This window comes from Aythya ferina (genome assembly GCF_964211825.1).
Source record: "Aythya ferina genome assembly, chromosome: 12".
NCBI lineage: Eukaryota > Metazoa > Chordata > Aves > Anseriformes > Anatidae > Aythya > Aythya ferina.
This window is the reverse complement of record NC_140308.1, coordinates 20,109,180-20,132,057: the sequence shown is the minus strand read 5'-3', so window position 1 is coordinate 20,132,057 and position 22,878 is coordinate 20,109,180. Positions and strand designations below refer to the sequence as shown.

The window sequence follows — 22,878 nt, the reverse complement described above, 5'->3', positions numbered from 1 at the left end:
TAATGGTCTGACCCCACTAGTGACAGAGTCAGAGAACTGTGGATGATTATGTGAATGCTATAGGAGACTTGCACTTTAGATCAGTTTGAGTAAGGAAAGTCTCTTCCACCTTATTATTTTAAGAAAATACAAGCCCAGATGTCCTGTCTTAGTGAAGAAAATTATAGCCAGAAAGAGTATGTGGGGATAAGCAATATAAAAAACACTTAAAGCACCTATTGCTTCCAAAGCAACTTTGAAAATCATATCTATTCTTATTAAAAATTATTAAGAGAACTGGTAATGTCTAAGAAATTTCAACTACCATCAGCCAGAGCAAAATGATGCATTATAGGAAACACGATGAATGGAACTAGACAAAGTAGTACACTTTCAGGAGGGAATGTGAATGGTTCTTGTGGACTGGTCTTACAAATAACACAGATTTTACCCACATCAACATGAGCATTTAATTCAGATTTACCTGAACCAACAGGCCTATACCTACATTTCATTCAGCTACTTCTGCAACACAAACCAGAAAATAGTTTTACAGGCACACACCAGGTGTCTCCCTAAGATCTCCTAGATGTACACAAGTTTAACGGAGGCTACCAGGATACACCTGTTAAGAGCTCTAACTGAAGCATTAAGTGTTTTACAAAAGGTATAGACACTAAAGGTTTCAGTGTTGGAGGGTAATGATTCTCTTATCCAGGTCAACCAAGGTAACAACTCACAAATAGAAGGTGACATAACTAGATCATGTTGTGCTCCATTGGTCCTGACAGGTATTATTGACTATTCCCCTCTCACTATTTCCTAGCATCGGGAATACTGCAAGTGAGCTTTTCTGCCAATAGGCCACAGACTTTAAAGAACAGTATTGACTCTTATGCCACACAGCAACTCTAAGAGCAAACCACCAAAATTCACCACTGGAGGAAAAAAAAAAAAAAAAAAAAAAAAAAAAAAAAACATGCTTAATGGTTTCTATTCGATTGCTTAGCATGCTTCCCTCCAAAACTTCATTTTCTCAGTAACTCTGTCTGAGAGCTTTCAGTCTCCTGCAGACAACAATGCAGATTTCTATTTACCTGTAGCAACTGCTTATGAATCAAATGCTGGCTAACGTGGAACCCTAGTTCTCCTGAAAGACAAGGAAACAGTTAAGGACCACTCAGCCTGATTCTGGTGTTTGGAGATACAATGAAGCTTTGCACTTGTTAGCAGAGTTTAAGACCATATAAGAAAGAGCCATTACAGTAGTTCAAAGCCAACCTCCTGCTTAACAGCTGAAGCATTTCACCAGGGAAGTCCTGCATCATGTAGGTAACCTCAAGTATATCTCTATAGAAATGCATCAAAATGCAAAGTCATTATTTATTGCTAAAGTGCACATATAAAGAGTGAAGCTTGCTCTAAAATCCTAGGCCCATTTGCTGCCAGCTTCTTTACAATCAGGATATTAAATCTAGTATTTTCGAGAGCAAAATTGCCAAGTGCAAGATCAGTTTTGCAAAACTCTGGGGGACAGTATCAAAGAAGAAACTGCGGCAACAGGTTCTGTGAGCTATGTGGCTGAAACCAAAACAAGGGGTCAAGTAAAGAAACTGCTTTGGTTAGGGAGTGATCAGCAGCAGAGCCCCTCTGTTCAAAGACATGACTACAGCTGCAGGGGGAACATGGGGTGCAGAATCTGTGCTTAGGCTTGACCAGAGTGAGGGGACAAGAATATGGCATATGACTATCAATACAGAAACATATAAGGTTGAACATCTGGGGAAAGCAGGGTGAACAAACACCACTCCACCCAAAGTTGCAAGCATATGGCAAAAACACTCCTCCATCTACACTACTTCAGCCAGATCACATCTCCTTCATTTTTCTAAGCAAATTATTAAACCAAAGACATATTTATATACTTCTTAACAATAGACAATATAATGTTTCTCAAAGGCAGTAAAAATCCTTTTGCCCTACTCAGTAGACAAAGACAGAAGCACTGCCTCAGCTTCAGGGGTGATAATTGCCCCCCACTGCAACCACAGGACTCATTAGTAGCAAGAGGTGTTCAGTACCTGTAAAAGTCACCTTCTAATGAATTTCCCAAGGTCATGCAGAAAGTCAGTAAAAGAAGCAGGAACAAAACCCTGTCCAGTGTTTTATCAACAAGTTTGATTTTCAGGTGTCATCCATTTTTTTCCAGATATTGTGGTCATTCAAGCTCATATTTCACAGATGGACACCTTTTGCTCCAGGCATACACTACTTGATCTATTTTAGAAATCAAGCACAAAGATCTTCAGATGTGGCCAATCTGCACACTCACAATGTGGGATAACAGCATGCAGAGGTCACTTCTGAGCTATTCCAGTACACAGTAGTGTTGAACGTCCTGTGGGTGTTCTGGACCCATAACTGCATCTAGGGTTTATAGGACACCCTAGCCACAACATGTTCATCACAGCAACAACAAAAAGGAAGAAGAATAAAGACATGACATCAAGATATTAAGATCAATACCAAAAGCTTTGAATTCAGATGTTCTAGAGCCAGATGGCACCAGTGTTTTGGGAGCAGTGGTACATTCTACCAGACAGAATTTGCTCCCCTATTTTGATCTAAAAGGATACACTGGCATATAAAATTTAATTGACTTTTCTTTTCTTTTCTTTTTTTTTTTAACATATGATAAAAAAAATTTCCTCTTTTCTTCCCTTACAGAAATATGAAGAGTCAGATCTCTTACTGATTTACTAAGGTGAAATGGAGACTGTTTAAATGTAGCAAAATTTGGGAAGGTCACTAAGATCCTTAACAAAACACCTAACCACAGAAGCCCATTGATAAGAGAGAAGTATGCGTTCTTTGGCCTTAAGAAGTGGCCAATAAAGCTTAACTGCAAAAGCAATTCAAAACATGTTGAAGTGAGCTGGAAGACAGATACAAATAATTGCCAATTTCTAAAAAGTATTTTGCAGAATGAATTTATGGTTCTTTACACTCACTTCATTATCTCAAAAAGAAATCTGAAGGAAAACTGCAAGGTATAAATGAACAGAACTGTACTATTCATCTCCTGGGTGAGAAACCCATGTTGCTGTAAGATATCAAAGAGGTCATTACACCAGGAGGAGAAGAAAGTCAACCTGAAGAACATCTCCTTCCTTTGTATATCCACCAGCAAAGCCTATAACACTAGCAGGAATAAAAGGGTTGGAAACTATGTGCAGAGTCTACACAATAGGTTTTGCCTGAACACAGTTCACTGTGATACTGAAACCCAGGAGTTCATGTTTCAAACAGGACTAGAAAGAAACAGTCCCTGAAGGAGTCCTTGTGAGAGATGCAGAAAAGAACACCCAGAAGACAGTGTTCATAGAAGTTATGTCATCAACTGGTCCTTTCATCCTGACAGACACACAAAGAGGCCCGTGTGTCCAAACTGGAGGTTTTCTGAAGGAGAAATCTAAAATATGTTTGGATCATTCATACATAGAATACTTCAGGCTACAGTCATTCTCAGCAAGAGATTTTTCCCTAATACATGTCTACATCTGTCAGCTCATGCTGATACAAACTGTAGTTTTATTTTTATTGATTTTAAATTTTATCAATGTCACAAGTTAATTCACAGGTCTTTAGAAGGGAACAACAGTAACTAAACTATTCCAACATCTTAATGAACCTACTTCACCAGAAATAAGAAATGAGTATCACAATTAGTATGTTCATAACTAGTTTACCATTTGAAGCTGTATGCAATACATGCTCTCTTCTACACCCCCTCCTCCCACTGCAGAGGGAAATAGTTTGTGTTTCCCCTTTATATGAGCATATATTGATATCTTCCAGGCTCTTCTATACCAATAAGCTTTTTTTTTTGCTTTTTTTTTTTTCTCCCTCCTCTCCCCTTCAGGTAATGGGGGTGATTCATGGCACTTTGCTTTGGAGCCAGTGTAAATGCATAACTTAATTAGGGACTAGTGAAGGAAAATTAAGGGTAGGGAGACTGGATTAACAAAACCAAACAGTGATGATGCAGAATGTAGACCAAAAAACACATTTATAAAATTCTATGTGTTTTAATGAGTAACAGTTGTACTCTTTTTAAATCATTTTGTAGCTAAGGCTTCCAGTCATGAAAATATATGCAATCTCATAAAACGTCTGATATTAGCATGCCTCTTCAAGTGCAAGTGAGTTGTCAATAAGACAATTAAGACAACATCAATAATACACACTGCATGTTATTATCTAGTATTTGAAATCTCAGCCTATCCAAAGATCTCTGGAAACAAAGGATACATCTGACATTGGCAAAAACATTCTCCCACAAGTGAAATATGCAATTCTGAATGTATGCAATGGCAGCATTACCTGTAAGGGGAAAAAAAAAATGAATTGCTTTTAAATGCAGTATAAATAACTCCTGGTAATGTAAAATCTGGCTCCGTACAAGAAACTGCTACAATAGAAAATTAGCAATCATGTGCTTAAATCAATCACTTCTATCACATGATGCAAGTCGATAAAAGTACTGAATAAGTGTGATCATTGACCTTAATCAACCAACAATTGGCACACAGGGATCAGAAATTCTAGTGCAGAAATCAGTTGTCCCTCACAAATTTGGGGTTGTGAGGGAACTACAGACATGCAATTGCTCACAATGCCTTTTTCTCCAAACTACACAATATTTCTAACAGGAGGAAGGAATGAGAACTGAAGTTAAAAAAGCAAATTTCTGACACTTTTTCAGGTAAAAACTCAACAGGTGGAAATGTACTCCCATTTCAAATGGAGGAATATTTGATTTATGAGGGTTGCTTCTCCACCCCACCCCCCTCCAAAAACAAAAACAAACAAAACAAAAAACAAAAACAAAAACAAACAAACAAACAAAAAAAGACAGGAACCATATCTAATGAAAACAGCCCTCAATGATTTCCTTGGTGGAAATAAGCTACCTGGAAGTAAGCATGATGAAAACAGTACTGCACAATGATTAATTTGGGCTTTAATCCCAATGTCCCATTTCATCCAAAATTGCCATTAAGCTCAAAAGAAGAAAGGACTACGTAACATAACATTTTTATTTATCCACCTCATAAGCTGAATGTGATTTCCAATTGAACAAAATAGATTTCCCTGTAACTAATGGACCAGATATATTCATACAATGTCCTTTTATTGATTTTACTTTCTTTTACCTATTGTTTGCATTTTCCTTTGAAAAACACATAACTGTCGTTACACTGTAGATGTCCTTTACAATTATTATATCATTCACTGCTTCTTAACAAAAAATACATGCTTTGCTAGAGTGTGCTTTCTAATGAAAGACTCCCCACTAGCCTAACTGGAGTCTAAATTGTTAGAACATACTGTACATTTTGGGAGAAACAAGAAAAGTAGACCCCTTTGGAATTGGTTTGTTTGGTTTTGAAATATGCGTCTTTAAAATTTTAATAAAAGAAAGAAATGGCTAAAGGACAGACTTCGTTTTAGACACTTTCTAAACAATAAGCCTATTTATATAACTGATCACATAACAAATTTCTAGGCACTTTACAGAATGAAGCCTTTTGCACTGCTGAAGTCATACTGCACACAGCTTTCAAGTTTCAGAAAATAAACATTCAAAGGGATGTAGTATAAGGTATATGAAGTATTTTTAACATTCACTGGCCTGAAATTTTATACAGCATCTGAAATAACCACAAAAAAAAATTGTCAAATATCTACTACGGATATGTATTTGAGCATTTTAAAGTGTATTGTCATTGTTTACCAATTTTTTTCTTATTCTTCCTTGATTTATATTTTAATATTTTGTTCCTAAGTTACGATTATGCAAAACACAATTTCTTTTGGATGACTACTTGGAATGTTTACAATTATTTAATACAATTTACTTAACTATTTTGAAACTGAATGATGTGTTGAATTAAAGAAGGTTCAACACTTAAATTGCCTTCATATGCTCATTTTTCAGCATACTGCACTGACAGCTGAGGAGAGCACATTTTCATTTGTACAACGTGCGTGGTGCTCCACCAGGTTGCACTGAAGAAATACGTGATTTTAGAATCTTTTCACAAAAGGACAACTTTATTTCATGGAATCAACACAATTTCTCTGTCATTATGGTAGCTCCCAGATGAATGTAAGCAAACATTAAAAATAAAAACATAAAGCCATATTATTATCTCCAAAACATATACAGAACTTCAGCTATAGCTTACAAAGCATGAGGTAATGATTCAGCTATCAGATTCAAAGATTTTCAAATAATCAAATAAGCTTGCACACAGAAGCAGCCTTCACAGAGATACTCATACACAGCCAACTTTTGCCAAAACCACAACGATGTCAAGTTTTTCAGCTCTTCACTATAACTAAGTCCAAGGCCAGGAGAAAGGGGTGAGGCTTATGAAGTGCCCATAGGCACGCACCTTTGGCAGAGTAAAGCTTCCAGCAGGATCTGAACGAGGTGCAGCCACTTTCATTAACCATGTCTGAGAGTGCTCCCCTGCTGACTATTAAGTCCTGTGAACACATGAATTATCTGGATGCACTAGAACAGCATTCATCCACACATTTTGCCACTGCTGGACATCCTGCTCAGGATTTCAAAACTGTACATGCAGTTACCAAAATTCTCCAGCTGACAACTTAAATACATAAATGACTAAATATATTTTGTACATTTTATTTAACTGTGCTGTTTCGTTTCCCATTTGGAGGGAAACATTTCTTCCAGTCTTACAGATGGGACAAGTTAGAAGCCTGTGATTTAAGTGGCATACTGCCAAGAAGCTGCATTTGGACCTTCATCCCTCTCTTTAGGTTTCTACCCAAATCTCTTACTTCTCATTGTACAATCAATAACAGTCAAAGGAACCAGTACGTTATTATATATCCATTGTTCTATCTGAAAACCCAGCTGGCAACTGGAATTCATTGAATATTTCCGCTGCAAGTCTCTTTGGTTAGTTTTGGTAGCTCAGCCTTAACAAACTCCTAAGGATTGCTGTTGTGTTTTTTCTTTCATTTTGTTGGTTTGCCTTTTTTTTTTTTTTTTTAAATAAATAAATGAAAAGTTCAAGAATATGGTTTAAATTCCATATTTAAGGTAGCCATTCTTGAATAACTTTAGCACTTGGTAGCAGAAACTAAGTCACAATGTCAGAAGACCCTTCCAGGATGAAATGTGCAAATGCATTAGAAGACTAAAGAGTCACTAAAGCCAAGGCTATCCCTTTGATACTCAAAATCTAAAATAAGCCTGAGCCAAACTGTTTTATCATGAATAAACCAAGTTCAGACACTTAATTAAATTTGCATTTCTGTCTGAAGGAGCATTTACATTATAGTTATCACTGTGATATCAGAGCATTTAAAATATGGTACCTCCGGCTCCTATGGTGAACGTTCAGGAACTGTTCAGTCTGCAGGTGACACAACCGGAGGGACTCCACACACCTTCAGTTTAACCCTCCCTATTACTATCCAGGTTCACCTAAGGACAGGGACAGGATTCTTCTCTGACATTTTAAACCATTTTAGGTTCTTTTCCTCCTTTCTTTTCATGGGAGAGTGGAAACCCTGAAATTTGGGGACTCAGATTCTAGCTTCACTTGGCTGGTCTGTCATGCAGACAAAAATGGATTGCAATCTGCTGCATAACCTATACTGTGCCATAAGCTGCAGTAGCACCTAATGGTTTCATGTAAATGGCATGTCACAGTCAATAGCAAGTGTGTCAGCTCAGTGACAGGCGCACAATGTGTGACACCATTCTCCAGCACCACTCTTCTGCAGCTTCCACCTCCCAGTGAGGAAAGTAAATGCGACTCAGCAGCAAAGACCACACAACAGGTGTTTTGTGGGGTTTGTCAGTGTTGTGATATGCAACCACTTTGGAAAAATATTACCGCAACTGAGTGTCAAGCATCACTCCTGTTTCCATTGCGACTCGGAACAAGGTATAATGCATAAAGACCAAACGTGCTAGTTAAACTATGTAACTCCCAAGCAGTGCCCTCCATTAAATGTAATTGCATTATCTGACAAATAATCAATGTTCGGATGACACTCAAGAGTCCTAACTGCTAATCCTGGGCTAAAAGTAGCTGATATTTGCCTTCTTTCTGAAGTTTTATACTGTGCCCGTGCTTCAATATCAGCCCCAAGGGAGAAACAACATCACAAATAAGGTTCTGGCTTCCAATATGATTTTGCTAATAGTGCCATTAGAGAGATGAAGAACATAATCTGGTTTTGAATGAAAGAGGGTGGGCAGAATGACATGGCACCTTATTTATATCATTACTTAGGATATTTAGCATGTTCTTTTTTCATTCTGTTAAGGCTAATTTTTCAATATTTGGTATAGATCTCTTATTTTACCACAAGTTCCAGCAAAAAAGGAAAGTTCAGCGACTTTGATATCAAGGTCTGCAAAGAAAATTAAATTAGCAAATATTAGTTCAGAACAACCTGTGAGAGTGTAAGATTGCTCTGATCTGAATGCATACCAACTAACATTCTCCTGGGATAGAGTAAAAGACTTTTCTCCCATCATTTCTCCACCTTCCTTTTCCTTACCAGGGCTCCCAAGTCAGACCACGGACCATGGCTGGCAGTCCCCGTGCCCCTGATGTTCCACCTCACCAGCATGAAGTAAGCACCAGTCTTCCAGCTCCTGCCCAAGTCTTGGCCTCTAGCTATATGCACTGCCCATGTACATATCACCACACATTGCCATTGCCTGATCACAGAGCTCCCTACAAGTCTTATGATTTCCACACTTCTTCTTCCTTTAGCCAGTACAGGCTACCCTCACAGTGACTGCTTCAGAGGCCCATCTTTTTAGCTACAGAGCCACGACTAGTTGCAGATTATGAGAATGGCCACTTTGGAAGTCTGAAGCAGTTTTGCTATGGAGAGGAGGTGGTAGAAGGCCACCAAACAAGTCTCAGTGGAAGGAACAAGAAAATGAGAAGAGCCTTTCTGCTCTTCACAAAGAAGCAAGGCTCTGTGACATGAGCTTAATTAACATTTGTATGAATGCTACTTTTGTTTATATTTAATACATCTTCTTTTAATTGTAATTCAAGACCACAATGATTCTAAAGTATTATTCCTTTGAACCATATTTTTTAGAACTACTACTCCAGCAAATTTAAGAAACAATTTTAAGACCACATATGACTTTTGAAATCATATGGATTATTGATGAGAGCAACAGAGATTAAAAAACAAATGGGGAGGGAGAATTTGTGGGCTTTCAAAGTGCTTCAACTCCTAGATCCAGCATTATAAATTATAACTCCTTAACTAAGAGAACTGTGACGAGAATTTTCCACAGTTCATAGTGGACCTAAGCATAGACCCAAGCATGTGCTTTAACACTTGGCATCCAGTTTTAGTAAAACAACTAAGTACATTTCAATGCCACTGGTTCCACACTAACTCAAATGCTACTATAGAAATGTTCATTTTAAGATCAGCTGAAGAAGTATATGTGGAGTCATATAACACCACAGCAGTAAGCTTTTTCTCTGGACAGCTTTAATTGACATTATTTACATGTATGTGAACAGCACGTTTATAAATCGGAAACTTGATTCATGAAACAAACAATAGAGAACCACCAACCATTCACAGCTGAGAGAGCATACAGTCTTCCACACAAACACTAAGTAACTCCTAAAAGCCACAGAAACTTCTGCTTAAAAAAAAAAAAAAACAAAAAAAAAAAACAAAAAAAAAAAAAACAAAAAAAAAACCTTCCTGATCTTCCTCAGAAAACTTAAACTTGTAAGTCACAGAAACAAAAAAACAAACAACAACAAAAAAAAGAGACTATTTCAAAGTCTTCTTGGTCTTACCAGATGGATTTCTCTAAGATAATCACATTTATTCCTTCTATAGATACTTTCATACCATACAGTTTTAAGAAATACATGCAGGCATCCTATAAAATACTGAAGTATTATTCAGTAATTCCTATATTTACATCCTCCTTGTGCAGTAGCCAAATTCCACATACACCTTCTTATAGAAGGATGGGGCATCTGCACCTAGGCAGCAGGAGTTCCACGATGGACTTAACCAGAGAGCAGCAAGCCCTAATAGAATAATAGGTAACTGGTTTACCTAATCGAAGGGTTTAAGTGTTGGCAATATAGTTGATAATAAACTAATAAGTTAGAAGAACCTTCTTCACTTAGATGTCCAGCAATGATTAGACTAAATAAGGGCTGAAAATTGTTTAGAATTAATGTTGTTCACATTTAAGTACAAATTATCTTAGTAGGGTTTTGCATATAGATTGTGCACTGCTGTTAAGTCCTCTTATTTCTATAGAAATAAATGATCCCTACTCAACATATAAAAACTGTCCTAGTACTAAATAATGATCTCAACAGGGGGCAAATCCAAAATGGAAGTAACTGAAGGGGACTAAATTCTACACTCTGTAAGTACAGAACCAAGAAACACCTAAGACCCAGAAAAAGGTACAAATGGCTCCCAAGCCTAGCAGAACTTCCATTTACACAGATAATGCTTTCTGAACAAATCTCCAAAACAAACAAACAAACAAAAAAAAAAAATACACACAAGTCCTAAGAGAGGCAGAAGGCAGAAGAGGTCTGATTTTTAACTGATTTCCTATTTCAAGAAAGAGGTGATTATAAAAGGAGGAAATGCTGTCAAAAAAACAAGCCTGAAAAGGCACATCCAATACTGTTCCTCACGTTATCTGCCAGCTCTGCTCCTCCTCACAACATTTTCCTGGCACTGTGGCAAGCCACAGAGGGACCCTGAAAAAATTTTTTGTCATTAAACTCTTGCTCTGATACATAGGTCTGGTACATCTACACGTAGCTGGCAGCATGCTGAATGCCAATGCTTCGCTTTCTATTTGTTTGTGTTTTTTTATTTTCTTTCTTTTTTTCAGCCTCACCACAAACATCAGAGAGAAAAGTGGAGAGATTGACACTTAAAAAAAAAAAAAGTTATTTGGGAGTTCAGGGGTATTTTCATTCACAAATCAGAAACCACAGAATTATGACATGATTTTTTTAAATAGTAAAACATTTGCTCCATAACAAATATAATTAAATCAAGAATAAAAGCACAATCGGTAAAAGATATATGATGCGTAATAATAACAATGAACAATAAAAACTGAGGACTTATTTCTAAATCTGTATTTGTAAAGGAGCAACATAAGAGGGTCTCTCGCTCTGATAGGTAATATTTTACTTGACTCAAATATATGAAACACTTCTTCAAAAGCCCAATCTCCCAACAGAAAATCTCGTCAAAGCAAAGTATACCCAGAAAAAATAGTCCCTGTCTGATTAAAAACATCAATATCTTCTAAAGAGGTACATGAACAAATGTCATGCAGTTGAAGAATATGCACCAGCCAGACTGTTTTAGAGGCATCAAATCTACTTTAAATGTTCATACTAGCTACAGAGCAGCTGAATGAAAACTGTGTTACATTACAGACTATACATGTGTAAATAGTTTTCAAATCTACCTGGTTTTATTAAAAATGTAAATCATAAATTGCAATACCCCTGCCATTGTCACTGAAAAAGCCTGTGTGATACGTCCTTTCTTTCCAACAACAGAAGACCTCATCAAATGCAAGTTGTTTAACTTAATGGTGAATGGGAATACACTACAAAAGCTGTATTCGGTAAGTAAAAGGTTGCGTGTGAAATCAGTGAGTTTAGTGTCATAATGTGAGAAGTAGCTAATCAACAGTTGGTATTGGAAAGAGGCTTGAAAATCGTATTTATAAAACAGTATCTTTTTGCTTGTCTGGTGATGACTTCAATTAGAAGCAAGCTAAATTTGAGTGATCCAACTCACACCTGAAAACAGGATACTAAGTCACAGATGGCTATAGATCTGGTCATTAAAACATTCATTAAGGTTTTCAATTAGTGAACTCAGTGGTCAATTTTCATAAAAGCATTGAAAAAGTGTTTACAAGCTTGGGCCTGTGAAATTCATGATTCTCTAACAGGAAGGCTACCACTTTTCAAAGAGTACCCAAGGGTATGCATTTCTCCTCTTTACAAAGGCTTGTGCTGGCAAATGAAGGAAACTGAGTGAAGGAAAGAAGTCAGGCAGTGTGGGAAATGGGACAAGGGAAGCTCTGGGTGCTCATGTCAGACAGCTCTGTTATTAACAGCAGCCACCCCTTGAGAGGTGCGATGCTTTCTCATGCTGCCCGAGTCCCTGTATTCGTAAAGCAGTTGTCAATATCCATAGATTTGGGCAGTTTCCCCAGAAAAAGCTCTTTGCCATTTATACTAGAAAGCAAAATAAATTAAAATCCAAACCAATTAAACATTCATCACTAATAATAATAATGATAAAAAATAGGAAAGAAAGAAATTAAGAGCTTTCATGCAAAAGGTAACCTCCAGCCAATATTTTACTCCAAAGTACCTTATTATAGTTAATCTACCAAGGATCTGATTTTATGCATTTTATCACATGTAAAATTTCACTGGGTGCCAGTGGCAGCAAAGGTCTGTAAGGGTTGAAGATATATTCCCAAATCTGTCTCAGCTGTAGGAAGAGATGTCACAGCATTACTAGATGACAGCAACTCAGACCAGTTCTAAACAATGGAGATAGCTTAACCCAACTACAACAGATATTTACAGACAGTTGATTAAGGGTTTGACTTCAAAAAGTCAACTGTAAGGTGCTCATGGACTTCCACAGACTTTGAACCAATTCATAAGAAATACTCAAGCTAGCATTTTTTGTGCTACATGACAGAGGATTATATACTGTCTATACAATGCAAGTATATATAGAAAATATAGCATCAAATTAGAGGAACACCATTGATGTAGTTTAGGTTTTGTAGAAAAAAGAAAAAAAAAAAAAGCACAAAAATTGAAGATCAATAAAAACGTTTCCATGATACTTTTTTTAATCCCATTGAAAACAATTTTTCATTGTAAACATTTTTGCTAGCCAAGCACTGCAGCATTGTGCAACTGCATGACAGCCAGAGAGAAACTGATGAAAAGCTGACTAGATTGATTTCATTTTTCCAACCGGAGTGAAATACGTAAAAGGAAATAACAAAATGGTGAAGTTATTTTTATATATAAAAATGTTCACATTTAATAAACTCACATGGAAACCACACAGCCAATGGTAACTGCTTTTGAAATTCATCTACAGATCCTTTCAGTTCTGCACAGAAACAAAGGCAGTGGTGGGGCCCTGCAGCACCTTTTCCCCTTTCCCTAGGACTGCAGAAATACTCTCTGCTGGGGAAGTCAGATCTGGGCCTGCCCAAACTCTTTATCACTCATTCCCTCAGTGACCTCCCAGGTTTCTGTGTAGAAGTCTGGCAGGGGGTTACTACTGGAACTTGGAGCTATATTTATTCCCTTGGCTCCCATCCACCACTGTTGCAGAGCAGCCAGAAGGGGAACCAACCAATACAGCATGGGATCTGCCAGAGTTGCGCTGCCAGAGAAGTTAAGAATGAAAGACAGAGGAGACAGAAGCTATCAAAATAAGTATTTCTGACTCCAGGCAAAGAAGGGTTTCCTCCCTTTGCAGATCCCCCTTCTATGGATGAGGATGTTTTTACTACCCTTTTTAAGAAAATCTGACAGAGAAACCTCCCATTTCCACAGGTCTTTTACATCTCACACGAGTTTCTCTGTGAGGGATGGAGCACTAGCAGTATGCCTTGTATCCCTAAGGCCTGTGGCCTTAACATGGCATTTCCACCTCACAGTAGGACAAAGAGCCATCCCCAAACCCTGCATCATACAGAGGTTCAAGGCTTTACAGGAGAAGGGACTAACCCTACACCTGTTGTGCCTCCTACAGCTGGATGCTCAGTGCTCAGGGGAAAATCAGTTAATCAGTTTTGTTCACACACACAATCCATTGAATGAAACAATGGTAACAAAACTTCATTTTGAGATGAAAGCATTCTGCGTTACCAAGACATGTCCCCTCAACAACTGATTTTTATAAACAATGGATCACAAACTTTACAAGAAAGGTAGAGAGCTGAGTAGGGAACAATTTCCCCACATCACTTAAAGACTTCAGAATTTCCTTTTGTTCCTCATTATGGCTTTTACAACTTCTCTGAAGGAAGAGACAGCCAAACAGCATTATGAACACAGATGCTCTCACTGTATCATTCTCAGTGCTGTCGGGTACAAGATTCTGCAACAGAACAAAGCTGGACCCAGTCTCTCACATCACACTTGAGTGCCCAAGCCAAGAATCAGCCCTCTTCTAACCTACTGAATAATTAAATTATTATTTAAATTGGAATAGCCTTAAGCAGGATCTCAAAAAGACCCACCTTGGAAAAGCCAAAGTGTGGTTATTAGAGCGCTCACCTGGGATGTGAGAAACTTGATTTGAAGAAGCTGATTCAAATCAGATATGAGAGGAACGATCTGTATCCAGCTCTCTTGTGACCCAGGTGCATTTCATAATCACCAGTCCATAATGAAGTGCAGAGATGCAACTCTTTCATTTTGAGCTGAAATTCAATTGTGGACCTGAGAAATCCTTCGAAGATTCAGCATGTTGCTGCAAACTAATGAACTAGCATTTTTCAACTGTGAGAAGAAAACCCCAGCTCATTCTGGCCAGAAACTATACTTCTATATTTGGAAAGCACCTAGCATGCCAAAGACTCTACCAAAACATTCAATAGATTGAAATTCTAATCCAGAAGTGGTTGTGGATTTCCTACTGCCAATTTAATTAATAGCATGTTCATTTATCACATACGTATAGCTTTCTGTGCTCAGGTAAAAGAAAGATGTTTGAACTCCTGTTCTTTAAAACATTCAAGGATATTTTAAAATATTTGAGCTATTTTGCAATAAATTTTATGGTAAATTCCAAGGAGGGGAGTATTTAGAGCAGGAGAGTTTTGTTAGCTGGTATTATGGTACTAATAAAGACGCTGGGATATCTTCTACCAATTATTTTATTAGCCTTAAGAGGAATTACACTCCTATAGCAAAATCTCAATAAGTTAATGAAGAATAGGTCCCTTTAAAAGGTAAATGAAGTCATTTTATTATACATTTCAATTTTCAGTAGCCCATAACCTTTGCATTTTATAAACTCAAAAGTTTGGATTTCTTTTTGTACTTGGACTAATGAAGCAGGATCTTACATGCTTTCTGAGAACACCAGGCTTTGCACTAATTTTACAATCAGGGGAATTGCACGTCGTATTTGCAGTGAAACTAGGGATCACATGAGACTCGCCTGGTGTGGAAAGGAGGTTTTATCTACAGACCTGGTCCTGTCCCAACTGAAATAAGAGGAACAGAATTAAATCCTAGAAACCACATAAAAATCAAACAAATATTGTGCACTTTACTCAGAGAGGAGACCCATAATTTACATAAAAAATGCAGGGGTACATTCCAATGAAACAATGCTTCAGTGAAAAGATACCTGTAGCAACAGTTTCAAAACTAGAGTTGTTTACCAACACTGGGTCAACACCTAACATTCGAAAAACTCAGAAGTCATGGACTGAAACCTACAAAAATGTTCATGCAAATTCTTGAGGCAAACAACAACGAAACAACAAAGAGAGCTTGTCTATGTGCCTTTTTTTTTTTTTTCCAGAACTTTTCCAGCACCACTGTGGTTTAACCAGGACAAATGTCTATCAAAAACTCCTTGTTCCTAGAGCAGAAGGCTGTTTCTGCTTCCTTTGTCAATTATAAACTTACTCCAGAGAAGACAAGATTCGTCCCTAATTCAGTCCATCAACACAAGATACTTTTTCTGTCACCTTGAAAAATACTGACATCAAAAACAAAATTTTGCACTGCCCTATGTTTTAACATTTCTACTCATCCCTGAAGAAAAAAGGAACACTCATAGACCTACAGAGCCAATGTTAACAAACATGCATGAAAATAAAATGTAACCATCCATGAAGTGCTACCAAAAGAAATGTTAGGACATGAGCATCCAACCCACCATGTTAGTCATCGTTAACAGAAACCTGACTTTACACCTCCTTGCTTTCTTCTCCCTGACTCTCACAAGCTCTTTCTCAAGAAAGAAACCTAGGCTTCCCTTCAACTCATTTCTCTTTTCCTTGCTGGTAATCTATCCCATATGTTTATTATCCTTTGTATGAAGTAATTCTGCCCAAGTTTCCTATTTATCCATGCTTTTATAAATTTTAGATCAAAGGGACATATCTGTATTTATCTATATCTACTACTGATATACCAATGACAAGATTGATGGTAACAATGTTTGAACAAATCTATGGAGACCAACTTCTGAGAGTGACCTAAAACAATAGTAATACAAATCATGGTGCCATTTCACAAAATAAACATAGGGCCAGCCCTGCAACCTGTACTATCACATGTGTTAAGTCACAGATCAGTAGGGGCCAGGACGAGCAAGGAAGCAATGAGCACAGCCCTGTTGTCACTGAGTAGGACTGTGGGACTTGTGATGACCCCTTGGTAGTATCAAGGAGCTCAAGCAGGGCTCCCACCTTCCTCACAAAGAACCACAACGACTGTGCAATAACATCCCAAAGGCATAAAACAGGAGAAAAAGTTTGTAACAGTGCTTATCACAGTTTAAAAAGAAATGTTATAGAAGAAATTACAATGAAGTTCACATTTAGGCTGAGAACAGCTAATTGTAACTTCGTACTGTGATTCCCTGACCCATTTGAGGCTGAAGGCAAGGAAGTTCCCCGGGACACCCCTGCCTGCCCAGGCCCCACTCTCTGCCCCGAGGCAGAGCACAAGCCACGGGCAGCCCCCACTACAGGCAACCAAGGTTTCCCCCACTGCTACATAGCCCACAGTGGGCAAAAGTCAACTTGTACTCTCCTTCCTCCCACTCCCCACCCCCACCCCCCCTTTTTGTTCTCCCGTCGATAAAACTGATCCAGGGCCAAATTTTCCACAGCAGCATTTCCCTGGCACTGTGGGTAGCCCACCTGGGAGAACCGCTGCCTGATTTTCAGAGCTGTGGAGCGGGCAGAAAACTCCACCGACCTCAACCCTCCCAGCAAGTGCCAGCTCCCTTTGGAAGCCCAAGATGCCTACAGCTGGGCAATTTAACACTAACATACAAGAATGAGCAGCTGGTTTTGAGGCAGCTAGTTCTGTTGTTCACCCCACGCGGTGAGAGTGCTGTCTAAGCCACCATCGTTATTTTCAGGCATTGTAACCTGCAGAATTCTCCGTTAACATCCTACCACAAAAGGCAGCACTGCTTTTTTTCATAGCATGGCAAATATTTGTTATGAATTACCTAATTCTGCTTTTAGTTATATGAGTCTCAAATACTGCAATGCGTGATGTAGAAAAGATCAGATACTGAGGCTGCCGTGGCTATTTTAGTACTGTTTTCTTCATCTGTGTTTAAAAGACAGTCAGATTATAACAAAATTGTTTGTCTTTAATATAGTTCAACTTGACCTAATGAACCCTTCTCTTTAAAAAACAATCTCACATCATACAGTATTTAGATTAAGACCTCTAAAAACAGTGACTTCAAAATACTTTCAAGGCCCCATCTTACAATTTTTAAAAAACACAAACAATGAGGCTAATTATTATTACTCCTCTGTAATTCTTTTTTTTTTTTTTTTTTTTTTTTTTTTTTTTTTGATGCATCTGGTTATCTAGTAAGATGCACCTGAAAATTAGAGTGAATTTAAACATAAGGAAAAGGTGCCAAATTCAGACTACTGGAAGAATTTTCTCTCTGGGACTGTGTTTAGTCACAGCATTGGTGCAGTTGGGCAGTGGCAGTCCAAATGCCCCCCTGCTACCCTATTTCTGTGCCTCTTTTCTGATCCGGATGTCTGCTGTCTCTGAAAAGATACTTCACATCTCTCAGTGCTTAGCTTCATTTCTTAACCTGCCAATAGGAGTGAAAATGTCACAGCAGTTATTGTGATCCACTCAAATTCAAACCAGCACCACTCATCTATTTCATGTTAAGCAACAAACATCCATCAGATCGTTACAATTTTCACTTGTTTCTATCCAAGGTCTGATCCTGACCAGCAACTTAGTTAGAAAAAGTTCACATTCTGTATTCAGACACAAAAACAGAAATTACAGCCACACATTTGTACAATAACCCTAAGATCATCTAATTAAACATATCAGAATTACTTTACTTTTACATTTTTTCTTTCAGTAACTCATCCTCTTTTCCTGTTCTGTGAACATCTGTGCCCGGAGTGTCTTCACTAGAGAAATCTGGATTTCCATCTACAGTTTCCAGAAATAAGTTTATTCATATTTCTATAAAAGAAAGAATACTTATTCTATTTTTTCATCTATGTCCTCCTTCCCTGAATACGAATTGCTTGCACCTCCGAAGCAGATGCACAAAATGCCTCAAAGAAGATGGGGCAAAGAATAAGGCAAAAAAATGCAAGGTGTGAATGAGAGGATATAAAAATGGCTTTTCAGTATCATCCTGCTTTTAGCGGTATGAAGAGCCTACATACATCTAATCAGATATCTGAGAGAAATTCAGAGATTAAAATTTAAATTTGCTTACAATTCCCAACAAACCACACTAAATCAGAAGATACTAAAAGCTGTAACTGTCCTCATTCAAAATGGGAAAATAAATCTATTTATGGTTTCTCTTCGTTTTTTTGTTTGTTTGTTTGTTTTTTATAAAGTTCATATAAACCCATGCATTTTATTTATTTATTTATCTAGTCAAAGCACTCTAAAAACACCTGTGCAATTCAAAGTCAACTTCAAGCAAAAACATTTGGAAAAATGACTTCTCCTGATTTTCCTACGCTTGCTGAAACTTGTGCTTCCGGGGGAATAAGCACAATCCATGTTAATGGACTGGTGGGTTTTCTACATCTGTTCTAACGCAAAACTCTGGTCACCTAAGACTACCATGGTGGATAAACAACCGAATGTGTCAGCTTTCTGTACTGAAGTTCACAATTTCTGATCTCAGCCCTATCTTCATTGCTGCAAGCAAAGCAGTGGTCCTGATGTTGCAACTTCCAGGCTACTCTCTCCTGATAATGAATGGGTTGGGCTATTGGCCTCTAGCACAGACAAAAATATGACAATCAGCCTCTTCATTATATAAAAGTCTTCAGTAAAGACAGCACCAGCCAACTTGCTGAGTATTAGAGAGCTCAAATATGTTCAGAAGTCAAAAAGCCCTTAGAACAGTTCCTTTTTCTTCTACACAATTGATCAAGTTACAGTCACATTTAATACAGTATTTCTGTCATAGCAACTTGTATCTTCACGACCTCATTTGCAAAACATAGCTTTAGCATGCAAATATTCTAGATGCATTTCCTGCAAATGTAATAGAGGGACTAACCTTTCTTACATCTGCAGTTGTTAATTGTCATCATTTGAACAGCAAATGAAAACAAACTTTAAGCCAGTGGCACTTTAAAAAAAAATAAATCATGTTAAATTTCATTTACCTGCAGTGATACAAATTCATAGTCACGAGCAAAATCTGAGGACAGAACAGATAAAGGAAAGTGTCCCCACTGCAGGCTTTATCAGCTGTACCAAGAGTCCCTTCTAGTGCATGGTCTGAAACAGCAACCGATTCTCTAAGCACTTGTTACCAAACTGGAGACATTTTCTTTCTACAACATTCTGAAAACTTTAAACAACTCATTTATGATTCTTTTGTTCAAAAGATTAAAATATTAACAGTGCATCCATTAGAAGATTAATTAAACAAAAAAGGATAGCAGAAAGGGAAAAACAGGACAGGCGAGGAGGGCAAACATCTCAGGCTATTTACAAACATTTTTATAACGACTAGAAATCATAGAGCCCTCCTTAGCTGACTAACTTTACAATTTTAAAAAATAAAAATAAAAAAGGGAAGAAAGGAAGAGGGAAAAAAAAAAAAAAAAAAAAAAAAAAAGGAAAAAGAAAGCAAGCAAGCGTTAACCTTTAATTGAACACAGGGCCTGATTTTCAAAGCTGCTGAGCACCCACAACTCCATCTGAAGTCAGTGGAAGTGGTGAGTGCTCAGCAGCTCTGCAAATCAGGCCCAAACTGTGCAGGGGTCTACTAGCAGTTAAACTGAAATAGCATTTCGGGGAAGGGTTTTTGTTGCAGAAATGAGAAGGTTCAAAGTAATCTGTCAAAGAAGCGCTGCTACATTCATGAGTCGTAAAGCTAGCTAGCTCTCATCCATGGGAAAAAAGTTAATTCATAGGGCTCACAGGGCTTGCATTTGTCAAGGAGCAGGACGTCAATGCTATCATTATCAGGCAAATCAGCCAGGCGTTTAATGGTAGAATCAGAAGACATTTGCTCTCCACTATCAGAATGACATCATAACTAAAGCAGCCTTCGGCGAGGGGGGAGAAAGCCGGGGCAAGGCTTGGGCTGCACACAGACTTTGCACTTCTGCTCTGCCATCCCCACGGATCGTTGCTCCCCTTCCAGGAGGCAGCAATGCTTCCAACTGCTTTCGCTCCACAAGTTTGTCCCTACAGCATCTGCTACACCAGAATCTTATTTTGCAAAATACTTCCAAACCTGCCTGATCCAAACCTGCGATATGGCAAACCAGCCCTTCGGCTAGGAGGGGATGGCTTTCACATATAATCTAAATTCCCTCCAAAAATTCCTGGCATTTTTAATTACTTCAGTAATCTTCAACCTCAGTGAAACGAGAGAGGAGAAACACATTAAAAAACTACTTACCTATGTGATTTAAGAAGTAACAGCTCAGTTAAGTAAGTCAAATTTTAAGCGTACGCAAACACACACACACGCACGATCTTTGAATATTCTGAAGTATTTAGTAATGATCTGTTCGATGATCACAAACATAACAGCAATATGCATTCCCCTTCCACAGCAGCTGTAATTATACAACTCAAACACCATGAATTACAAATTATTAATCTATTTTCTTTCAAAATATCACTACAGGTACACAGGCACTGTACAAAAGCCTCACCTTGTATAAGAACTGTGAGGGAAAAAGTTATGAAAGCAGACAGAAAACCTAAAACCCCTGAGGCTACAAAAAAATCCCGCTATTGAGAAATAACCCAAGAGACCACATAGGGAATGTACAGCTTTCAGAAGCACTTCTCATCTTATTTGCACTTAACCTATTGATGTACTTATGCAGGTCACTTACTTTTCGGATATGTTTGAACTCTTTATAATCATGCAGATCTCCGCGGTTTTCACTTGGGCTTTTGGTTTTTTTTTGGTTTTGTTTGTTTTTTTTTTTCAAACAAGTTTCATTTAAAAAAAGATCCAATTATGCAAATATGCTCCCGGATAGGTAGTGAATATTCAATATGACGGTGATACTGTAATAGTTCAATGCAACGCACTGTGCTGGACAGATTTATGAGGCAACGTCACTACTACGCTCTGGTCCTCACTGAAGCATTTTGAAGTTAATTAAAGCTGCAATGTCCACTTTTCCAGCCACCCTCCTCATTCAGGTTTACTATTTCAACATCAAACCAGAAAGTCCCCCTCCCTCCCCCCCAACCCCCCCCCCCCGTACATCTAAGCAGCCTTCTACAGTCAATGAACAATGAACAAAGATTGGAGTGATAGGAAGGGGGGGAGAGAAAAAAATCTCCGCAGGAATAATCAAATCCGGTTTAAACAAGTAAAAATATAGTTTCTAATATTAAACTAGAAAATAAAACATTCTTCTCCAAGCGAACGTGCAGAGGCGCTTAGCCAACCCCTTCAGAAAGGGGCTAAAAGCAGCCAGTCCTTTTTATTTCGAGCAGTGAATGAGCCCAAACAAGGCTTCTAAACTTAATTATGACACTTAAAATAGTCTTTTTCCACATAAGCAGGGAGGCTCGCCGCTGCTATCTGTATCAACCGGTCAAATCAGCTCAGCAAACACGGCCCCTGTTGGATTTATTTTAAACTGCACGGGGGGGGGGGGGGGGGGGGGAGCGCAGCCCCACAGAGCGCTCCAGCCGCGGGCGGCCGGGCAGCCGCTCCCGCGCAGCGCCCGTTCCGCAACCGCGCAGCGCTGCCGAGCCGAGCCAAGCCGGGCCCCCGGGCCACGGCGCTCCCCGACCCGCCGGGCGGCTGAAGTGGAAAAAAAGGGCTCTGGGAAATCGCCTTTCCGCTGTGTATAGCGCACGGCCACAGCCGCCCCGCCGCACGCCCCCCGAAACAATGCCCGCCGAGCAGGCAGGCGGCGGCCGGAGCCCTCCCCTCCCCTCTTCTCCCTTCCCCTCCCCGCCGCCGGCACCCACGGGCCCGCGGGGGGGCAGCGCGGCGGCGGAGGCGCCCCAACGGCTCGGCCGCCGCGCCGGGGGACACCGGCAACTAACTTTGCGGCTGGAGTCCCCTCCGAAAAAAAAAACATAATAATAACAACAGCAAGAAAAAAAAAAAAAAAAAAAAAAAAAAAAAAAAAAAAAGCATAAATCTTCACGACCTTTTATTTTGCGTTTAAAGTTCACGGGCGTCACCGCTGCCTTCAGCCCTCTCCCTCCCGCGCACACACACACATATATTAATTATTTGCAAAACTGCAACACTGCAACAGATGGGCGCAGTAAAAGCTGGATTCTTTTCCTACACGCCATCAAAGAATCGCTCCTTCCCCCCTCCGCCCCCCAATCCACACCCTTCTGTCCCCCCAGTAATCCCGCCGCCCGCCCGGAGCCCCCCGCCCGCCAGCCCCGCGCAGCGCCTGGCCGGGGCCGCTCCCCCCGGGGCTTGCCATTTAAGTTTCCTCCTTAACCTGTTACTTTCTCCGGGCGCTGACAAAAGCCCCGGCGGCGGGCTGGCAGGTGCCTCCCCGCTCCCCGCGGCGCC

At 39.1% G+C, this 22,878-nt stretch overlaps 1 protein-coding gene across 16 annotated transcripts in view; it reads right to left on the bottom strand.

The window, feature by feature from the left end:
* Nucleotides 1-22,878, bottom strand: part of ZNF536 (zinc finger protein 536) — a 353,866-nt gene that overhangs the window by 329,099 nt on the left and 1,889 nt on the right. Inside the window, exon 1 of one of the 16 annotated variants that reach the window (XM_084533192.1) lies at nt 22,805-22,860. The exons of 11 other annotated variants lie outside the window; for them this stretch is intronic. The gene's annotated coding sequence lies outside the window, so the exon portion shown is untranslated. Of the gene's footprint in view, nt 1-13,173; nt 13,256-22,804; nt 22,861-22,878 lie in introns of those variants that run through there. 4 more of the 16 variants (XM_084533187.1, XM_084533177.1, XM_084533186.1 and 1 more) reach the window with 4 other exon arrangements.